Source organism: Panulirus ornatus, chromosome 2 (genome assembly GCF_036320965.1).
Source record: "Panulirus ornatus isolate Po-2019 chromosome 2, ASM3632096v1, whole genome shotgun sequence".
NCBI classification, from domain to species: domain Eukaryota; kingdom Metazoa; phylum Arthropoda; class Malacostraca; order Decapoda; family Palinuridae; genus Panulirus; species Panulirus ornatus.
In genome coordinates this window covers 96,265,239-96,285,802 of record NC_092225.1, presented here as the reverse complement: position 1 = coordinate 96,285,802, position 20,564 = coordinate 96,265,239, and the positions used below count along the sequence as shown (strand labels likewise).

The following is a 20,564-nucleotide window of genomic DNA, read 5'->3' as shown; positions in this document are numbered from 1 at the left end:
TGCTCTGGCCATTACCCATCTGTACCTTATAATCATCGATTCAATTATTTATCACGACCCTTCATCACCACGACGCAACTACTGCATTGAAGACACTTAAACATCAACTTGTCTGTTGTCCTTCACTCTCTGCACGTAAACACCCGCACAACATCCCTGCGCTACACCAGTGTGGGTAGGTACGTGCATACCTCACCTAACCTGACTTCCTGCCTTAGAAGCCTCTTCTATGGAGCTCCCGCAGCGTTTGGGAAGCCAGCCACGTCCACTGAGCGGGACCATAAGTCAAAGTGTGGTGATATGTGTGTGTGTGTGTATGTCTATATACAATGTAAGTGCATGACACTTTGATAAAGATGTTCTATGCCTTAAGAATGGTAGTGCCTCTAAGGCACTTTGTCATATGTCAAATCGGTGATTTTGATCTGTAGTGATTAGTGATGTTTAAAACAGGGAGGAGAAAGTGAAATTCACGTATATATTTGGAGAATCGTGTCATATGGTTGTATGTTTAGTGTGGATGACGTTTAAGACTTGAGTTAGGAGGGCTAGTTGTTTAGTGGCTGTGGCGTTATTTCTGTGTATGGACGTCTTTTTTTTTCAGTGGTGTGTTTGCTTGGAGAAGGGGGAAGAGGATGGATGTGTGAGTACAATTAGTTAGTATGGAGCAGGGGTATGGTTTCTTAAACTAGGAGGGTTGGCCATTGGTTATGGAGTGGTTTGAATGGTAGGGGTCCAGTACTGTGTAGGTTATGGATTATTTATGGTTGCTTGACAGCCAATGATTGTTCCGGGTGCTCTTGTCTTTTCTTTTCTTTTTTTTTTAGCTTTGTTATCTTGGCTTTAAAGGATAGGGTGGATGACGAGGCATGTGTGGTGTTCTGTAGGGTGGAGCGGATGAATAGAGAGAACACTAAGAGATTGTTATTCTTGTGGAATGCTGGCACTAGTAACTGTTCTTGGGGCATTTATTGTGTGTGTTGCTATTCTGTTGACGATTGTGGTATGGGGGTTGAATGTCATATATATATATATATATATATATATATATATATATATATATATATATATATATATATATATATATATATATATTCTTCTTCATACTATTCGCCATTTCCCGCGATAGCGAGGTAGCGTTAAGAACAGAGGACTGGGCCTTTGAGGGAATATCCTCACCTGGCCCTCTTCTCTGTTCCTTCTTTTGGAAAAAAAAAAAAAAATGAGAGGGGAGGATTTCCAGCCCCCCGCTCCCTTCCCTTTTAGTCGCCTTCTACGACACGCAGGGAATACGTGGGAAGTATTCTTTCTCCCCTATCCCCAGGAATAATATATATATATATATATATATATATATATATATATATATATATATATATATATATATATATATATATATATATTGCTGGCGAACCTGGCGCAGGCTGGAGCGTGTCCCAGTCAAATTAATTTCGGTTGAAAGGTTAGAACACTGAGCAACAACAACAACAGGTGGTGGAGGTAATGTGATGCCCTCGGGTGTTGCAGACGTGACAGTTGTAAACTGAAAGGTTGTAGGAAAACGGAAGAGAATTTCTTATCTTGACATGGCGAGGATAGAAGGAAGTATCTTAATCCTAACTGCCAATCTTCGTGTGACCCTTACGACTCCTCCCACACAGAGGGTAGAAGCATTGTGCTTTGGGCTTGTGGAACACCTGCAAACAGCGGGTCAAATGATACTTGCAGAACAGAGAGAAGAAAGCAGTAGCATCACAGCGGGGAAAAAAGGAGATGGTTGAAGAGAATTTATGGGGCGAGAGAGGCTTTTGATTCCATATTGGCAAAAAGAGGAAGAAGAAGAGGCACTGTGGATATGAGAAAGAGTTTCGCGCGAAAGATACCCCCAAGAGCTATGAAATAGATGCTCATAAGAGAAATAATGGCGGCATTACCTTAGCTTTTGGGAAACAAGTTTGTGTATGGGGTTGCCAGGATAGAACGGAAGAGACGCGAGGTACGACGATCAACAAACAAATAAAATGAAATGTAAATGGTTATAATCGATTCTTTAAGTCGTGTACAAGGTATCTGGACCTCGCCAGGTATATTATAACATTATGACGTACCTAAGTGGGGGGGAGGAATAAACTGGAGTCGTCTACCTAGCATCACTGGAACTTTGATAGGCTACAGTGAGCAATGCTGCGGCAACACTCACTTCCCCAGGTGGGTGACCCCAGATATCTACGTATGGCAAAAACTTCAATAATCAAATTCTGATGTAGAAATGAGAGATAAGATCACGCAAAATACTCCTCTTTTCATCACGTTCACCTGACACTAGTACAGTAGATGTCAACACAGAAGCCACATGTACAAAGATTGTACAAAAGAATGCCACATTTTCTTCCTGTTTTTCTTCCTCTTTTAAGATGACCGAACTCAAGCTTGAGACGGTCTTGTACCATGATTGAGACATAAACAAATGATATTTTCTAAGTAAAGATTGCAAGAGACCCTTAGGGATCTTGAGCTATCTTGACGTAGATTTAGGAAGGCATAGTGGACGAACAGCCACACATTTAAAATCCAGGTTTGATGGCAGAACGAAAACCACAAGTACTGCAAACCATTTTAGGAACGGGTGTGGTTGCCATGGATGTAGAATTGCATTGCAAGCACAACCATCCTTGTGTGTTTCCTATGCCCTGCAGTTGGCCTATTATAATGTGATATGTCCAACATGGCAGACATTTTAGCATCGCTTGTTCGTCATCATTGTCGTCTGTCTGTGGTTTGCAGACCGGCTTCAACATGCAGCGTAGTCTTGGGCCATAACTTTATTATTTGATTTTAGGAACATATGATACTCCTACACATGTAACACGGGCATTAAAGAAGTGACTGTAATCCTAAGACCCTTAACTTCAATTTAGATTTCGCGTGAGTTAATACCGTTTTTTGTAAAAGAGGATTTATCCTGGAACTTTATCCAAGGTGGCTTATAACTCGAAGACAACCTCACCTTTTGCCACGAAACTTTTTTTTATATGTTGAGGTTATTTTCCGAACTGTATTTCCTTCCGTTCTTATTTCTGTACCAGTAATTGTGTTAACCCTAGAGGGCGCGAGAGAGACAAGTGAACACAGGATGTGTCTGATGAAGTAACCCAACGACCATTATTATTTATTTTTCCTTTTTTGTAAATGGAGTGATCATTAGATCAGAAGGATGTCCTATAGAATTACCTGTTTCGATTGGAGTGCAGCGTCGTTCGTGGCAGTTTAAAGAAGATTGGGTAGAAATAGTGCTTAGAGAAAAAAAAATTCAAGATATAAACCAGGTTAGATTTATTTATTTATTTTAAGAGGGCCATAATTCAGACTAGAGTTATGGGTCTGATACCATTCATTTATTTATTAGATGCTGTGGAACTACTGTATAGTATATACCAACGCAGAACAATACAAAAAGTAAATGCAATGACAGAGAAAAGTTGTATGTGACAACCAGAATTCTATTCTTGTATTGAGCCAATCGGATATTAGTATTAGGGTCGAGAATAGATGGTTGTATTGGTTGTTCAGATGTGTTGTGGCAATCACAGGGTGACAGCCATTGACGTTGACCGAACATAAGGATGTGAATGTTGCCACCAACCCAAGACCGGGAAAAATCACACATGGCTGGACTTTGAATACAGCTTTATTCCCATGGCAACCGCGCCTTCACTTACCTTATTTGTGTGTTATTTTGAGAAGTCAACTCATTCGTGATTTTTTTTTATATTTTTTAGATTTATATCTTAAATAAGTAATGAGATGCATAGGTATGTATATTTGCGTGTGTGGACGTGTATGTATATACCAACTGGCGTCCTAGCTTCGTCTCTTCGATGTATATAAACTGACTGATATATTTCTCTCTTGTGTCTCCCCTGATGATGTGATTATTACACGAAAGTGCGCTTGAGAACTGTTCGTGTTTCATTTTCCCCGTGGACTCAGGAATGTATATACATGTGTATGTGGGTGGGTTGGGCCATTCTTTCGTCTGTTTCCTTGCGCTACCTCGCTAACGCGGGAGACAGCGACAAAGAAAAAATCAATAGATAAATAGATATAAGTAATGTATTTTTTTTTCCCCTGGGCGAGGCAGTTTGAGGAGGAAAAGATGGGAGGCCTCGAGGGAAAAAAAAAATCTTTGATTCGCATCTGGACCTTATCTATATACGTGAAGGTCGACATTTTGACCAGAGAGAGAGAGACAGAGAGAGAGAGAGAGAGACAGAGAGAGAGACACACACACACACATCCGGATACCAACCTGACGTAGTGTGAAAACACTGTTCATGGCGAGGCTAGCTAGCACTCTGTGCTCAACAGACAGCCACACGATACATCCACGTTCGATCTTTTTTCTGTGTTGGTAATTTCGACCTAAGGCTAAAAGTTTAGGAGCATGAGAATGTCTCACACGTCCCCCCGTCATGTACATACAGTCCACCAAGGGCGTCACTACGGATGATATATAAGCTTTAAAAATAAAAAAAAAAACTGGAAGGAACGCGTCCATACCCATCATGAAATGAGTCCTCCCACCCTCACTTCCTACGTCAGCTCAGGACGTGTTCCCTGAGGCAAAGCGGAACACGTAAACACAAACTCATCTATCCATAGCTTCGCGAATTTCAGTCTCTAATAAAAGGTACTGAAAACCTCAGAAGCAGTTGTGTTGGTAGGTCGGGACGCGGTGGTAGAATTCAAACTCTCATGTAGAGAAGCGAGTTGATTACGGGAATACTGACCAATTGCTTTATGTGATATATGATTACATAAAACAGTTGATGGCAGTAATCAAAGGGCGCGGGGGTGGGGGGGTGCTCTGTTCGATGACATGAATTTGTATATTTTTTAAGTCAAAATTAGAAACATTTGTCTTCAGTTTTAGGGAGATAATGCACTTGTTGTCACATTGGTAAGTTATACACGCACAGATATATATATATATATATATATATATATATATATATATATATATATATATATATATATATATATATATATATATATATTTTTTTTTTTTTTTTTTTTGTCGCTGTCTCCCACGTTTGCGAGGTAGGGCAAGGAAACAGACGAAAGAAATGGCCCAACCCACCCCCATACACATGTATATACATACACGTCCACACACGCAAATATACATACCTACACGGCTTTCCATGGTTTACCCCAGACGCTTCACATGCCCTGATTCAATCCACTGACAGCACGTCAACCCCGGTATACCACATCGATGCAATTCACTCTATTCCTTGCCCGCCTTTCACCCTCCTGCATGTTCAGGCCCCGATCACTCAAAATCTTTTTCACTCCATCTTTCCACCTCCAATTTGGTCTCCCACTTCTCGTTCCCTCCACCTCCGACACATATCCTCTTGGTCAATCTTTCCTCACTCATTCTCTCCATGTGCCCAAACCATTTCAAAACACCCTCTTCTGCTCTCTCAGTCATGCTCTTTTTATTTCCACACATCTCTCTTACCCTTACGTTACTTACCCGATCAAACCACCTCACACCACACATTGTCCTCAAACATCTCATTTCCAGCACATCCACCCTCCTGCGCACAACTCTATCCATAGCCCACGCCTCGCAACCATACAACATTGTTGGAACCACTATTCCTTCAAACATACCCATTTTGGCTTTCCGAGATAATGTTGTCGACTTCCACACATTCTTCAAGGCTCCCAGGATTTTCGCCCCCTCCCCCACCCTATGATTCACTTTCGCTTCCATGGTTCCATCCGCTGCCAGATTCACTCCCAGATATCTAAAACACTTTACTTCCTCCAGTTTTTCTCCAATCAAACTTACCTCCCAATTGACTTGACCCTCAACCCTACTGTACCTAATAACCTTGCTCTTATTTACATTTACTCTTAACATTCTTCTTTCACACTCTTTACCAAACTCAGTCACCAGCTTCTGCAGTTTCTCCCATGAATCAGCCACCAGCGTTGTATCATCAGCGAACAACAACTGACTCACTTCCCAAGCTCTCTCATCCACAACAGACTTCATTCTTGCCTCTCTTTCCAAAACTCTTGCATTCACCTCCCTAATAACCCTATCCATAAACAAATTAAACAACCATGGAGACATCACACACCCCTGCCGCAAACCTACATTCACTGAGAGCCAATCACTTTCCTCTCTTCATATATATATATATATATATATATATATATATATATATATATATATATATATATATATATATATATATATATATATTGGAAAGGATCTCAATTTTGCGCGTGATCAAGATATTCCTATGAGTCCACAGGGAAAATGAAACACAAGTTCCCAAGTGCACTTTCGTGTAATAATTACATCATCAGGGGAGACACAAGAGAAAGAAATATAACAGTCAGTTGATATACATGGAAGAGACTAGCATTGACTGGAGTAATGCCATCTCAGTTATAACTGAGATGGCATTACTCCAGTCAATGCCCCACAAAACTTTCCATGGTTTACCCCAGACGCTTCACATGCCCTGGTTCAGTCCATTGACAGCACGTCGACCCCACATCGTTATAGTTCACTCTATTCTTTGCACGCCTTTCACCTTCCTGTATGTTCAGGCCCCGATCGCTCAAAATCGTTTTCACTTCATCCTTCCACCTCCAATTTGGTCTCCCACTTCTCGTTCCCTCCACCTCTGACACATATATCCTCTTTGTCAATCTTTTCTCACTCATTCTCTCCATGTGACCAAACCATTTCAATACACCCTCTTCTGCTCTCTCAACCACACTCTTTTTATTACCACACATCTCTCGTACCCTTTCATTACTTGCTCGATCAAACCACCTTACACCACATATTGTCCTCAAACATCTCATTTCCAGCACATCCACCCTCCTCCGCACAACCCTATCTATCGCCCACGCCTCGCAACCATATAACATTGTTGGAACCACTATTCCTTCAAACATACCCATTTTTGCCCTGGGGATAACGTTCTTGCCTTCCACACATTCTTCAACGCTCCCAGAACCTTTTCCCCCTCCACCACCCTGTGACTCACGTCCGCTTCCATAGTTCCATCCGCTGCCAAATCCACTCCTAGATATCTGAAACACTTCACTTCCTCCAGTTTTTCTCCATTCAAACTTACCTCCCAATTAACTTGTCCCTCAACCCTACTGAACTTAACAACCTTGCTCTTATTCACATTTACTCTCAGCTTTCTTCTTTCACACACTTTACCAAACTCACTCACCAACTTCTGCAGTTTCTCACCCGAATCAGCCACCAGCGATGCATCATCAGGGAACAACAACTGACTCACTTCCCAAGTTCTCTCATTCACAACAGATTGCATACTTGCCCCTCTCTCCAAAACTCTTGCATTCACCTCCTTTACAGCTCCATCCATAAATAAATTAAACAACCTTGGAGACGTCACACACCCCTGCCGCCAACCGACATTCACTGGGAACCAATCACTTTCCTCTCTTCCTTCTCATACACATGCCTTACATCCTCGATAAAAACAATTTACTGCTTCTAGCAACGTGCCTCCCATACGATATACTCTTAATACCTTCCACAGAACATCTCTATCATATGCCTTTTCCAAATCCATAAATGCTACGTACAAATCCATCTGCTTTTCTAAGTATTTCTCACGTACATTCTTCAAAGCAAACACCTGATCCACACATCCTCTACCACTTCTGAAACCACACTGCTCTTTACCATTCTCATGTTCTGTGCATGCCCTAACCCTTTCGATCAGTACCCTCCCATATAATTTCCCAGGAATACTCAACAAACTTATTCCTCTGTAATTTGAGCACTCACTTTTATCTCTTTGCCTTTGTACAATGGCACTATGCAAGCATTCCGCCAATCCTCAGGCACCTCACCATGAATCATTGAATACACTCACCAACCAGTCAACAACAATCAACCCCTTTTTTGATAGATTTCACAACAATACCATCCAAACCCGCCGCCTTGCCGGCTTTCATCTTTCGCAAAGCTTTCACTACCTCTTCTCTATCAAATCATTCTCCCTGACCCTCTCACTAGGTACACCACCTCGACCAAAACACCCTATATGTGCCACCCTATCATCAAACACATTTAACAAACCTTCAAAATACTCACTCCATCTCCCTCTCACTTCACTACTACTTGTTATTACCTCCCCATTTGCCCCCTTGACCGATGTTCCCATTTGTTCTATTGTCTTCCGCACTTTATTTACCTCCTTCTAAAACATCTTTTTAGTTTCCCCAAAATTTAACAATACTCTCTCACCCCGACTCTCATTTGCCCTCTTTTTCACCTCTTGCGCCTTTCTCTTGACCTCCTGCCTCTTCCTTTTATACATCTCTCAGTCATTTGCACTATTTGCCTGCAAAAAATCGTCCAAATGCCTCTCTCTTCTCTTTCACTAACAACCTTACTTCTTCATCCCACCACTCACAACCCTTTCTAATCTGCTCACCTCCCACGCTTCTCATGCCACAGGCATCTTTTGCGCAAGCCATCACTGCTTCCCTAAATACATCCCATTCCTCCCCCACTCCCCTTACGTCATTTTCTCTCACCTTTTTCCCTGGGGATAGGGGAGAAAGAATGCTTTCCACGTATTCCCTGCGTGTCGTAGAAGGCAACTAAAAGGGGAGGGAACGGGAGGCTGGAAATCCTCCCCTCCCGTTTTTAATTTTCCAGAAGAAGGAACAGAGAAGGGGGCCAAGTGAGGATATTCCCTCAAAGGCTCTCTCCTGTGTTCTTAGCGCTACCTCGCGAGCGCGAGAAATGGCGAATAGTATATATATATATATATATATATATATATATATATATATATATATATATATATATATTATATTATCCCTGGGGATAGGGGAGAAAGAATACTTCCCACGTATTCCCTGCGTGTCGTAGAAGGCGACTAAAAGGGGAGGGAGTGGGTGGCTGGAAATCTTCCCCCTCTCCTTTTTTTTTTTTTTTCCAAAAGAAGAAACCGAGAAGGGGGCCAGGTGAGGATATTCCCTCTAAGGCCCAGTCCTCTATTCTTAACGCTACCTCGCTAATGCGGGAAATGGCGAATAGTATGAAAGAAAGAAAGATATATATATATATATATATATATATATATATATATATATATATATATATATATATATATATATATATATATATATATATATATAGTGAAAGCTTTACGGAAGATGAAAGCCGGCAAGGCAGCAGGTTTGGATGGTATTGCTGTGGAATTTATTAAAAAAGGGGGTGACTGTATTGTTGACTGGTTGGCAAGGTTATTTAATGTATGTATGATTCATGGTGAGGTGCCTGAGGATTGGCGGAATGCTTGCATAGTGCCATTGTACAAAGGCAAAGGGGATAAGAGTGAGTGCTCAAATTACAGAGGTATAAGTTTGTTGAGTATTCCTGGTAAATTATATGGGAGGGTATTGATTGAGAGGGTGAAGGCGTGTACAGAGCATCAGATTGGGGAAGATCAGTGTGGTTTCAGAAGTGGTAGAGGATGTGTGGATCAGGTGTTTGCTTTGAAGAATGTATGTGAGAAATACTTAGAAAAACATATGGATTTGTATGTAGCATTTATGGATCTGGAGAAAGCATATGATAGAGTTGATAGAGATGCTCTATGGAAGGTATTAAGAATATATGGTGTGGGAGGCAAGTTGTTAGAAGCAGTGAAAAGTTTTTATCGAGGATGTAAGGCATGTGTACGTGTAGGAAGAGAGGAAAGTGATTGGTTCTCAGTGAATATAGGTTTGCGGGAGGGGTGTGTGATGTCTCCATGGTTGTTTAATTTGTTTATGGATGGGGTTGTCAGGGAGGTAAATTCAAGAGTTTTGGAAAGAGGGGCAAGTATGAAGTCTGTTGTGGATGAGAGAGCTTGGGAAGTGAGTCAGTTGTTGTTCGCTGATGATACAGCGCTGGTGGCTGATTCATGTAAGAAACTGCAGAAGCTGGTGACTGAGTTTGGTAAAGTGTGTGAAAGAAGAAAGTTAAGAGTAAATGTGAATAAGAGCAAGGTTATTAGGTACAGTAGGGTTGAGGGTCAAGTCAATTGGGAGGTAAGTTTGAATGGAGAAAAACTGGAGGAAGTAAAGTGTTTTAGATATCTGGGAGTGGATCTGGCAGCGGATGGAACCATGGAAGCGGAAGTGAATCATAGGGTGGGGGAGGGGGCGAAAATTCTGGGAGCCTTGAAGAATGTTTGGAAGTCGAGAACATTATCTTGGAAAGCAAAAATGAGTACGTTTGAAGGAATAGTGGTTCCAACAATGTTGTATGGTTGCTAGGCGTGGGCTATGTATAGAGTTGTGCGCAGGAGGGTGGATGTACTGGAAATGAGATGTTTGAGGGCAATATGTGGTGTAAGGTGGTTTGATCGAGTAAGTAATGTAAGGGTGAGAGAGATGTGTGGAAATAAAAAGAGTGTGGTTGAGAGAGCAGAAGAGGGTGTTTTGAAATGGTTTGGTCACATGGTGAGAATGAGTGGGGAAAGATTGACCAAGAGGATATGTGTGTCAGAGGTGGAGGGAACGAGGAGAAGTGGGAGACCAAATTGGAGGTGGAAAGATGGAGTGAAAAAGATTTTGAGTGATTGGGGCCTGAACATGCAGGAGGGTGAAAGGCAGGCAAGGAATAGAGTGAATTGGAACGATGTGGCATACCGGGGTCGACGTGCTGTCAATCGATTGAACCAGGGCATTCGAAGCGTCTGGGGTAAACCATGGAAAGTGTGTGAGGCCTGGATGTGGAAAGAGAGCTGTGGTTTCGGTGCATTATTACATGACAGCTAGAGACTGAGTGTGAACGAATGGGGCCTTTGGTGTCTTTCCTAGCGCTGCCTCGCACACATGAGGGGGGAGGGGGTTGTTATTCCATGTGTGGCGAGGTGGCGATGGGAACAAATAAAGGCAGACAGTATGAAAAATGTGTATATATGTATATGTCTGTGTGTGTATATATGTGTGTACATTGAGATTTATAGGTATGTATATTTGCGTGTGTGGACGTGTATGTATATACATGTGTATGTGGGCGGGTTGGGCCATTCTTCCGTCTGTTTCCTTGCGCTACCTCGCTAACGCGGGAGACAGCGACAAAGCAAAATAAATAAATAAATAAATGTATATATATATATATATATATATATATATATATATATATATATATATATATATATATATATATATATATATATTATCCCTGGGGATAGGGGATTAAGAATACTTCCCACGTATTCCCTGCGTGTCGTAGAAGGCGACTAAAAGGGGAGGGAGCGGGGGGGCTGGAAATCCTCCCCTCTCGGTTTTTTTTTTTTTTTTTCAATTTTCCAAAAGAAGGAACAGAGAATTGGGCCAGGTGAGGGTATTCCCTCAAAGGCCCAGTCCTCTGTTCTTAACGCTGCCTCGCTAATGCGGGAAATGGCGGGTGGTTTGAAGGAAGGAAGGATATATATATATTCCTATGAGTCCACGGGGAAAATGAAACACAATACGTTCCCAAGTGCAGTTTCGTGTGATAATCACATCGTCAGGAGAGACACAAGAGAGAAATATAACAGTCAGTTGATATACATCGAAGAGACGAAGCTAGGACGCCATTTGGTAAACATGTGATTGTCCAAGACAGACAACGAGCCAGAGTCTAAGTGTGGACGAATGTGGCCTTTGTTGTCCTTTCCTCGCCTACCTCGTGTGCGAGCGGGGGGAGGGGGTTGTCAGTTCATGTGTGACAGGGTGGCGGCGAGAATGGATGAAGGAAGCATGTATGAATATGTGTATGTGTATATATGTAAATGTCTGTGTATGTATATGTATGTATATGTTGAAATGTATAGGTATGTATATGTGCGCGTGTGGCCATTTATGCACGTACATGTGTGTGTGGGTGGGTTGGGCCATTCTTTCGTCTGTTTCCTTGCGCTACCTCGCTAACGCGGAAGACAGCGACTATATATATATATATATATATATATATATATATATATATATATATATATATATATATATATACATTTTTTTTTCATACTATTCGCCATTTCCCGCGATAGCAAGGTAGCGTTAAGAACAGAGGACTGGGCCTTTGAGGGAATATCCTCACCTAGCCCTCTTCTCTGTTCCTTCTTTTGGAAAATTAAAAAAAAAAGAAAAAGAAAAAAAGAGAGGGGAGGATTTCCAGCCCCCCGCTCCCTTCCCTTTTAGTCGCCTACGACACGCAGGGAATACATGGGAAGTATTCTTTCTCCCCTATCCCCAGGGAATATATATATATATATATATATATATATATATATATATATATATATATATATATATATATATTTATTTATTTTGCTTTGTCGCTGTCTCCCGCGTTAGCGAGGTAGCGCAAGGAAACAGACGAAAGAATGGCCCAACCCACCCACATACACATGTATATACATACACGTCCACAAACGCAAATATACATACCTATACATCTCAATGTATACATATATATACACACAGACATATATACACATGTACATAATTCATATATATATATATATGAAGGTTTGGATGGTATTGCAGTGGAATTTATTAAAAAAGGGGGTGACTGTATTGTTGACTGGTTGGTAAGGTTATTTAATGTATGTATGACTCACGATGAGGTGCCTGAGGATTGGCGGAATGCGTGCATAGTGCCATTGTACAAAGGCAAAGGGGATAAGAGTGAGTGCTCAAATTACAGAGGTATAAGTTTGTTGAGTATTCCTGGTAAATTATATGGGAAGGTATTGATTGAGAGGGTGAAAGCATGTACAGAGCATCAGATTGGGGAAGAGCAGTGTGGTTTCAGAAGTGGTAGAGGATGTGTGGATCAGGTGTTTGCTTTGAAGAATGTATGTGAGAAATACTTAGAAAAGCAAATGGATTTGTATGTAGTAGCATTTATGGATCTGGAGAAGGCATATGATAGAGTTGATAGAGATGCTCTGTGGAAGGTATTAAGAATATATGGTGTGGGAGGCAAGTTGTTAGAAGCAGTGAAAAGTTTTTATCGAGGATGTAAGGCATGTGTACGTGTAGGAAGAGAGGAAAGTGATTGGTTCTCAGTGAATGTAGGTTTGCGGGAGGGGTGTGTGATGTCTCCATGGTTGTTTAATTTGTTTATGGATGGGGTTGTTAGGGAGGTGAATGCAAGAGTTTTGGAAAGAGGGGCAAGTATGAAGTCTGTTGGGGATGAGAGAGCTTGGGAAGTGAGTCAGTTGTTGTTCGCTGATGATACAGCGCTGGTGGCTGATTCATGTGAGAAACTGCACAAGCTGGTGACTGAGTTTGGTAAAGTGTGTGAAAGAAGAAAGTTAAGAGTAAATGTGAATAAGAGCAAGGTTATTAGGTACAGTAGGGTTGAGGGTCAAGTCAATTGGGAGGTGAGTTTGAATGGAGAAAAACTGGAGGAAGTGAAGTGTTTTAGATATCTGGGAGTGGATCTGGCAGCGGATGGAACCATGGAAGCGGAAGTGGATCATAGGGTTGGGGAGGGGGCGAAAATTCTGGGAGCCTTGAAGAATGTGTGGAAGTCGAGAACATTATCTTGGAAAGCAAAAATGAGTATGTTTGAAGGAATAGTGGTTCCAACAATGTTGTATGGTTGCGAGGCGTGGGCTATGGATAGAGTTGTGCGCAGGAGGATGGATGTGCTGGAAATGAGATGTTTGAGGACAATGTGTGGTGTGAGGTGGTTTGACCGAGTAAGTAACGTAAGGGTAAAGAGAGATGTGTGGAAATAAAAAGAGCGTGGTTTAGAGAGCAGAAGAGGGTGTTTTGAAATGGTTTGGGCACATGGAGAGAATGAGTGAGGAAAGATTGACCAAGAGGATATATGTGTCGGAGGTGGAGGGAACGAGGAGAAGAGGGAGACCAAATTGGAGGTGGAAAGATGGAGTGAAAAAGATTTTGTGTGATCGGGGCCTGAACATGCAGGAGGGTGAAAGGAGGGCAAGGAATAGAGTGAATTGGAGCGATGTGGTATACCGGGGTTGACGTGCTGTCAGTGGATTGAATCGGGGCATGTGAAGCGTCTGGGGTAAACCATGGAAAGCTGTGTAGGTATGTATATTTTGCGTGTGTGGACGTATGTATATACATGTGTATGGGGGGGGGGGGGTGGGGCCATTTCTTTCATCTGTATCCTTGCGATACCTCGCAAACGCGGGAGACAGCGACAAAAAAAAAAAAAAAAAAAAATATATATATATATATATATATATATATATATATATATATATATATATATATATATATATATATATATATTATCCCTGGGGATAGGGGAGAAAGAGTACTTCCCACGTATTCCCTGCGTGTCGTAGAAGGCGACTAAAAGGGGAGGGAGCGGGGGCTGGAAATCCTCCCCTCTCAATTTTTTTTAATTTTCCAAAAGAAGGAACAGAGAAGGGGGCCAGGTGAGGATATTCCCTCAGTGGCCCAGTTCTCTGTTCTTAACGCTACCTCGCTAACGCGGGAAATGGCGAATAGTTTGAAAAAAGAAAAAAAAAAAAAAAATATATATATATATATATATATATATATATATATATATATATATATATATATATATATATATATATATATATATATGGATGGTATTGCTGTGGAATTTGTTGAAAAAGGGGGTGACTGTTGTTGACTGGTTGGTGAGGATGTTCATTGTATGTATGGTTCGTGCCTGAGGATTGGCGGAATGCATGCATAGTGTCATTGTACAAAGGCAAAGGGGATAAGAGTGAGTGCTCAAATTGCAGAGGTATAAGTTTGTTGAGTATTCCTGGTAAATTATATGGGAGGGTATTGATTGAGAGGGTGAAGGCATGTACAGAGCATCAGATTAGGGAAGAGCAGTATGGTTTCAGAAGCGGTAGAGGATGTGTGGATCAGGCGTTTGCTTTGAATAATGTATGTGAGAAATGCTTAGAAAAACAGATGGATTTGTATGTAGGATTTATGGATCTGGAGAAGGCATATTAAGAGTACATGGTGTGGGAGGTAAGTTGCTAGAAGCAGTGAAAAGTTTTTATCAAGGATATAAGGCATGTGTACGACTAGGAAGAGAGGAAAGTAATTGGTTCTCAGTGAATGTCAGTTTGTGGCAGGGGTGTGTGATGTCTCCATGGTTGTTTAATTTGTTTATGGATGGGGTTGTTAAGGAGGTGAATGCAAGAGTTTTGGAGAGAGGGGCAAGTATGCAGTCTGTTGGGGATGAGAGGGCTTGGGAAGTGAGTCAGTTGTTGTTTGTTGATGATATAGCACTGGTGGCTGATTTGGGTGAGAAACTGGAGAAGTTGGTGACTGAGTTTAGTGAAGTGTGTGAAAGAAGAAAGCTGAGAGTAAATGTGAATAAGAGCAAGGTAATTAGGTTCGGTGGGGTTGAGGGACAACTTGACTGGGAGATGAGTTTGAATGGAGAAAAACTGGAGGAAATGAAGTGTTTTAGATATCTGGGAATGGATTTAGCAGGAGATGGAAGCAGGAGTGGATCACAAGGTGGGGGAGGGGGTGAAGGTTCCACGATCGTTGGAGAATGTGTGGAAGGTGAGAACATTATCTCGGAAAGCAAAAATGGGTATGTTTGAGGGAATAGTGATTTCAACAATATTATATGGTTGCGAGGCGTGGGCTATAGATAGGGTTGTGTGGAGGAGGGTGTATGTGTTGGAAATGACATGTTTGAGGAAAATATGCGGTGTGGGGTGGTTTGATCGAGTAAGTAATGAAAGGGTAAGAGAGATGTGTGGTAATGAAAAGAGTGTGGTTGAGAGAGCAGAAGAGGGTATATTCAAATGGTTTGGTCATATGGAGAGAATGAGTGAGGAAAGATTGACAGAGGATATATGTGTCAGAGGTGGAGGGAATGAGGAGAAGTGGGAGACCAAATTGGAGGTGGAAAGATGGAGTGAAAAAGATTTTGAGCGATCGGGGCCTGAACATGCAGGAGGGTGAAAGGCAGGCAAGGAATAGAGTGAATTGGAACGATGTGGTATACTGGGGTCGACATGGTGTCAGTGGATTGAACCAGGGCACGTGAAGCGTCTGGGGTAAACCATGGAAAGTTTGTGGGGCCTGGATGTGGAAAGGGAGCTGTGGTTTCTGTGCATAATACATGACAGCTAGAGACTGAGTGTGAACGAATGTGGCCTTTGTTGTCTTTTTCCTGGCACTACCTCATGCTCATGTGGGGGAAGGGGGTTGTCATCTCATGTGTGGCAGGGTGGCAATGGGAATGAATAAAGGTAGCAAGTATGAATTACGTTTTTTTTTTTTTTTTTGCTTTGTCGCTGTCTCCCGCGTTTGCGAGGTAGCGCAAGGAAACAGACGAAAGAAATGGCCCAACCCACCCCCATACACATGTATATACATACGTCCACACACGCAAATATACATACCTACACAGCTTTCCATGGTTTACCCCAGACGCTTCACATGCCTTGATTCAATCCACTGACAACACGTCAACCCCGGTATACCACATCGCTCCAATTCACTCTATTCCTTGCCCTCCTTTCACCCTCCTGCATGTTCAGGCCCCGATCACACAAAATCTTTTTCACTCCATCTTTCCACCTCCAATTTGGTCTCCCTCTTCTCCTCGTTCCCTCCACCTCCGACACATATATCCTCTTGGTCAATCTTTCCTCACTCATTCTCTCCATGTGCCCAAACCATTTCAAAACACCCTCTTCTGCTCTCTCAACCACGCTCTTTTTATTTCCACACATCTCTCTTACCCTTACGTTACTTACTCGATCAAACCACCTCACACCACACATTGTCCTCAAACATCTCATTTCCAGCACATCCATCCTCCTGCGCACAACTCTATCCATAGCCCACGCCTCGCAACCATACAACATTGTTGGAACCACTATTCCTTCAAACATACCCATTTTTGCTTTCCGAGATAATGCTCTCGACTTCCACACATTCTTCAAGGCTCCCAGAATTTTCGCCCCTTCCCCCACCCTATGATCCACTTCCGCTTCCATGGTTCCATCCGCTGCCAGATCCACTCCCAGATATCTAAAACACTTCACTTCCTCCAGTTTTTCTCCATTCAAACTCACCTCCCAATTGACTTGACCCTCAACCCTACTGTACCTAATAACCTTGCTCTTATTCACATTTACTCTTAACTTTCTTCTTTCACACACTTTACCAAACTCAGTCACCAGCTTCTGTAGTTTCTCACATGAATCAGCCACCAGCGCTGTATCATCAGCGAACAACAACTGACTCACTTCCCAAGCTCTCTCATCCCCAACAGACTTCATACTTGCCCCTCTTTCCAAAACTCTTTGCATTCACCTCCCTAACAACCCCATCCATAAACAAATTAAACAACCATGGAGACATCACACACCCCTCCCGCAAACCTACATTCACTGAGAACCAATCACCTTCCTCTCTTCCTACACGTACATGTGTATATATGTATATGTCTGTGTATGTATGTATATATATATATATATATATATATATATATATATATATATATATATATATATATATATATATATATATATATATATATATATATATATGTTTGTTGAAATGTATAGGTATGTATATGTGCGTGTGTGGACGTGTATGTGGGCGGGTTGAGCCATTCTTTTGTCTGTTTCCTTGTGCTACCTCGCTAATGCGGGAGACAGCGACAAAGTATAATAGAAATATATATATATATATATATATATATATATATATATATATATATATATATATATATATATATATATATATATATATATATGGGTCCTTCAACATCCCATAGATCCCGTGTGGAGGCCAGCCATACAAGAGGTGACCATTGTGAAATAATGAAGAGGTGGAACTCCCTTCCTCCTCCCAATCTACCACTCTAACCATCTTTCCATCACTGAGTGTCGTATCTAGAAACACCTGAAGAACTCGAATTGATCAAATTGATCAATGTTTTGTATATTATTTTCCTTATATTCTGATTTATGCTTTCACTTGACATGACATCCTCTTGGGTAGATTTATGCCAGTGCTATGTCGGCTAATTTATATATATATATATATATATATATATATATATATATATATATATATATATATATATATATATATATATATATATATAGATATGCATTTAGAGTTGTGTGCTTATTGGCCTGTGCGTGATGCTGTAACACGTAATTGTGGTGTTACCGCGGGCTGTGGATAATATATTTCTTTTTTCTTGTTATTTGTCCTTTGGTAGGAGTTTTTAAGGTAATTTAGCAGGAGAATTGTTAACTAACAGGAGAGTCTTGATGAAAATGAATCATATAAACATCATGTGAAGTGGTGTAAGGGAATAGTTAACAAGTTAGCAACGGTATGTTATGGCAGGTTTCCATTGCATGGCAACTAGGCTTTATTTTGATATAATTATTTATTCATCACTCGTACTATTTTTTATTACAGTTGTTTTCATATACTTAATTTTTTCAATTATTTTTACACAATTTACTATCAATTATTTTTATATTTTGGTGATTATTTATCTCATTTCAGACGTTTATATTTTTATACTTTGATGATTATTTATCACATTTCAGATACTTATTATATTTTTTCTATTACATGCTTATCTAAAGATGGCACGAAAAAGTTACTTTTGGTCAAAGTACAGATAAGACTAATCAGTTAAGAGCGTATGTAATGACTTGGCATCGGAAAACGTCTTAACCTCCAACTCAACACTTAGAAAAGATGCGAAATAAATAATGAGTTTATTTCATAAGGGAGCAGAGTTTATCGGCTCTAATGACACACACACACACACACACACACACACACACACATATATATATATATATATATATATATATATATATATATATATATATATATATATATATATATATATATATATATGGATGTGCTGGAAATGAGATGTTTGAGGACAATGTGTGGTGTGAGGTGGTTTGATCGAGTAAGTAACGTAAGGGTAAGAGAGATGTGTGGAAATAAAAAGAGCGTGGTTGAGAGAGCAGAAGAGGGTGTTTTGAAATGGTTTGGGCACATGGAGAGAATGAGTGAGGAAAGATTGACCAAGAGGATATATGTGTCGGAGGTGGAGGGAACGAGGAGAAGAGGGAGACCAAATTGGAGGTGGAAAGATGGAGTGAAAAGGATTTTGTGTGATCGGGGCCTGAACATGCAGGAGGGTGAAAGGAGGGCAAGAAATAGAGCGAATTGGAGTGATGTGGTATACAGGGGTTGACGTGCTGTCAGTGGATTGAATCAAGGCATGTGAAGCGTCCGGGGTAAACCATGGAAAGCTGTGTAGGTATGTATATTTGCGTGTGTGGACGTGTGTATGTACATGTGTATGGGGGGGGGTGGGCCATTTCTTTCGTCTGTTTCCTTGCGCTACCTCGCAAACGCGGGAGACAGCGACAAAGTATAAAAAAATATATATATATATATATATATATATATATATATATATATATATATATATATATATATATATTTTCTTTAAGGCAAGTAATCAGCCTTTGAAATAGGATGAGGTGGATCCCTTTGCAATGAATAATACAGTTTTAAAACAGTGAAAATAAGGCCATGATGTTGATTGTTACAGTATGTTGGTAATTTGGCATTAACTTAAGAAATAAGGTAGATAAATGACAACACATTATTACCTTGCTGCTCATTGTAACGTGTAGTATCACCAAAGTAGAACTGATGGGCATTTATTGGCCATTGGATCGAATTTTTCCGGAACCTTTTTCTTATATATGGCCTTTAAAGTAAACGTCCATGTTGGCTGATTAATATCCGTGGTTACACAAATATGCCACATAAATATGCTCATCAACCTCTTCTGGTGTTGTGGTTATGGTGAAGAAACTCAAGGCGAGTCGAGATAAAGTCCTCAGAGCTTTAAAAGGAATAGTAAAGAATGTACGAGATCAATGGCTCCCATGCGCCTGGTGAATTAAGCTTGAAATTAAAGGCATTGATATTTACATTTGATTACAATATGGTGGTCTTTATGCACAGTATAAAGTCTGCGTCTCTGATGAAGTAGTTTGAAAGCTCTAGTTGAACACATAAAGTGTCTTGATTGTCAAATTGTATACATGAGACACAATTCTTTATGCCATCTTGGTAAATTGATTCGTAATGATTGTTAATGAGTCAAAGAGATGTGGCACGTTTCAGTAGGGTCATATGGGCTCCTGTGGAATATATAATGAGTGAGAAATTGGCCTGGGTGTAAGGCATGCAGTCCTGACTGGTCGACCTAAGAGAAAGACCAGGTTCGACCAGACTGCGGAAATTAGGTTAGTTTGGTATTCTATTGACCGTCAGTAAATACCACCGTGTTCAACGGTATGAAATAGTTATTGCAACTGAAGTTTCTTGCAGCTTGGCTGTCGATATGCATAGGAAGGACTTCAGTGGATGTTATTTATTTATTGTAAGGGTATAGCACCTATTTCTCTGTGTGTCTGTTAGCTTGTGTTTGA

The 20,564-nt window shown here is 40.8% G+C and overlaps 1 protein-coding gene across 2 annotated transcripts in view; it reads left to right on the top strand.

The window, feature by feature from the left end:
• LOC139758637 (leucine-rich repeat and WD repeat-containing protein 1-like) overlaps positions 1-20,564 on the top strand; it is a 112,305-nt gene that overhangs the window by 19,917 nt on the left and 71,824 nt on the right. The window lies entirely within an intron of this gene.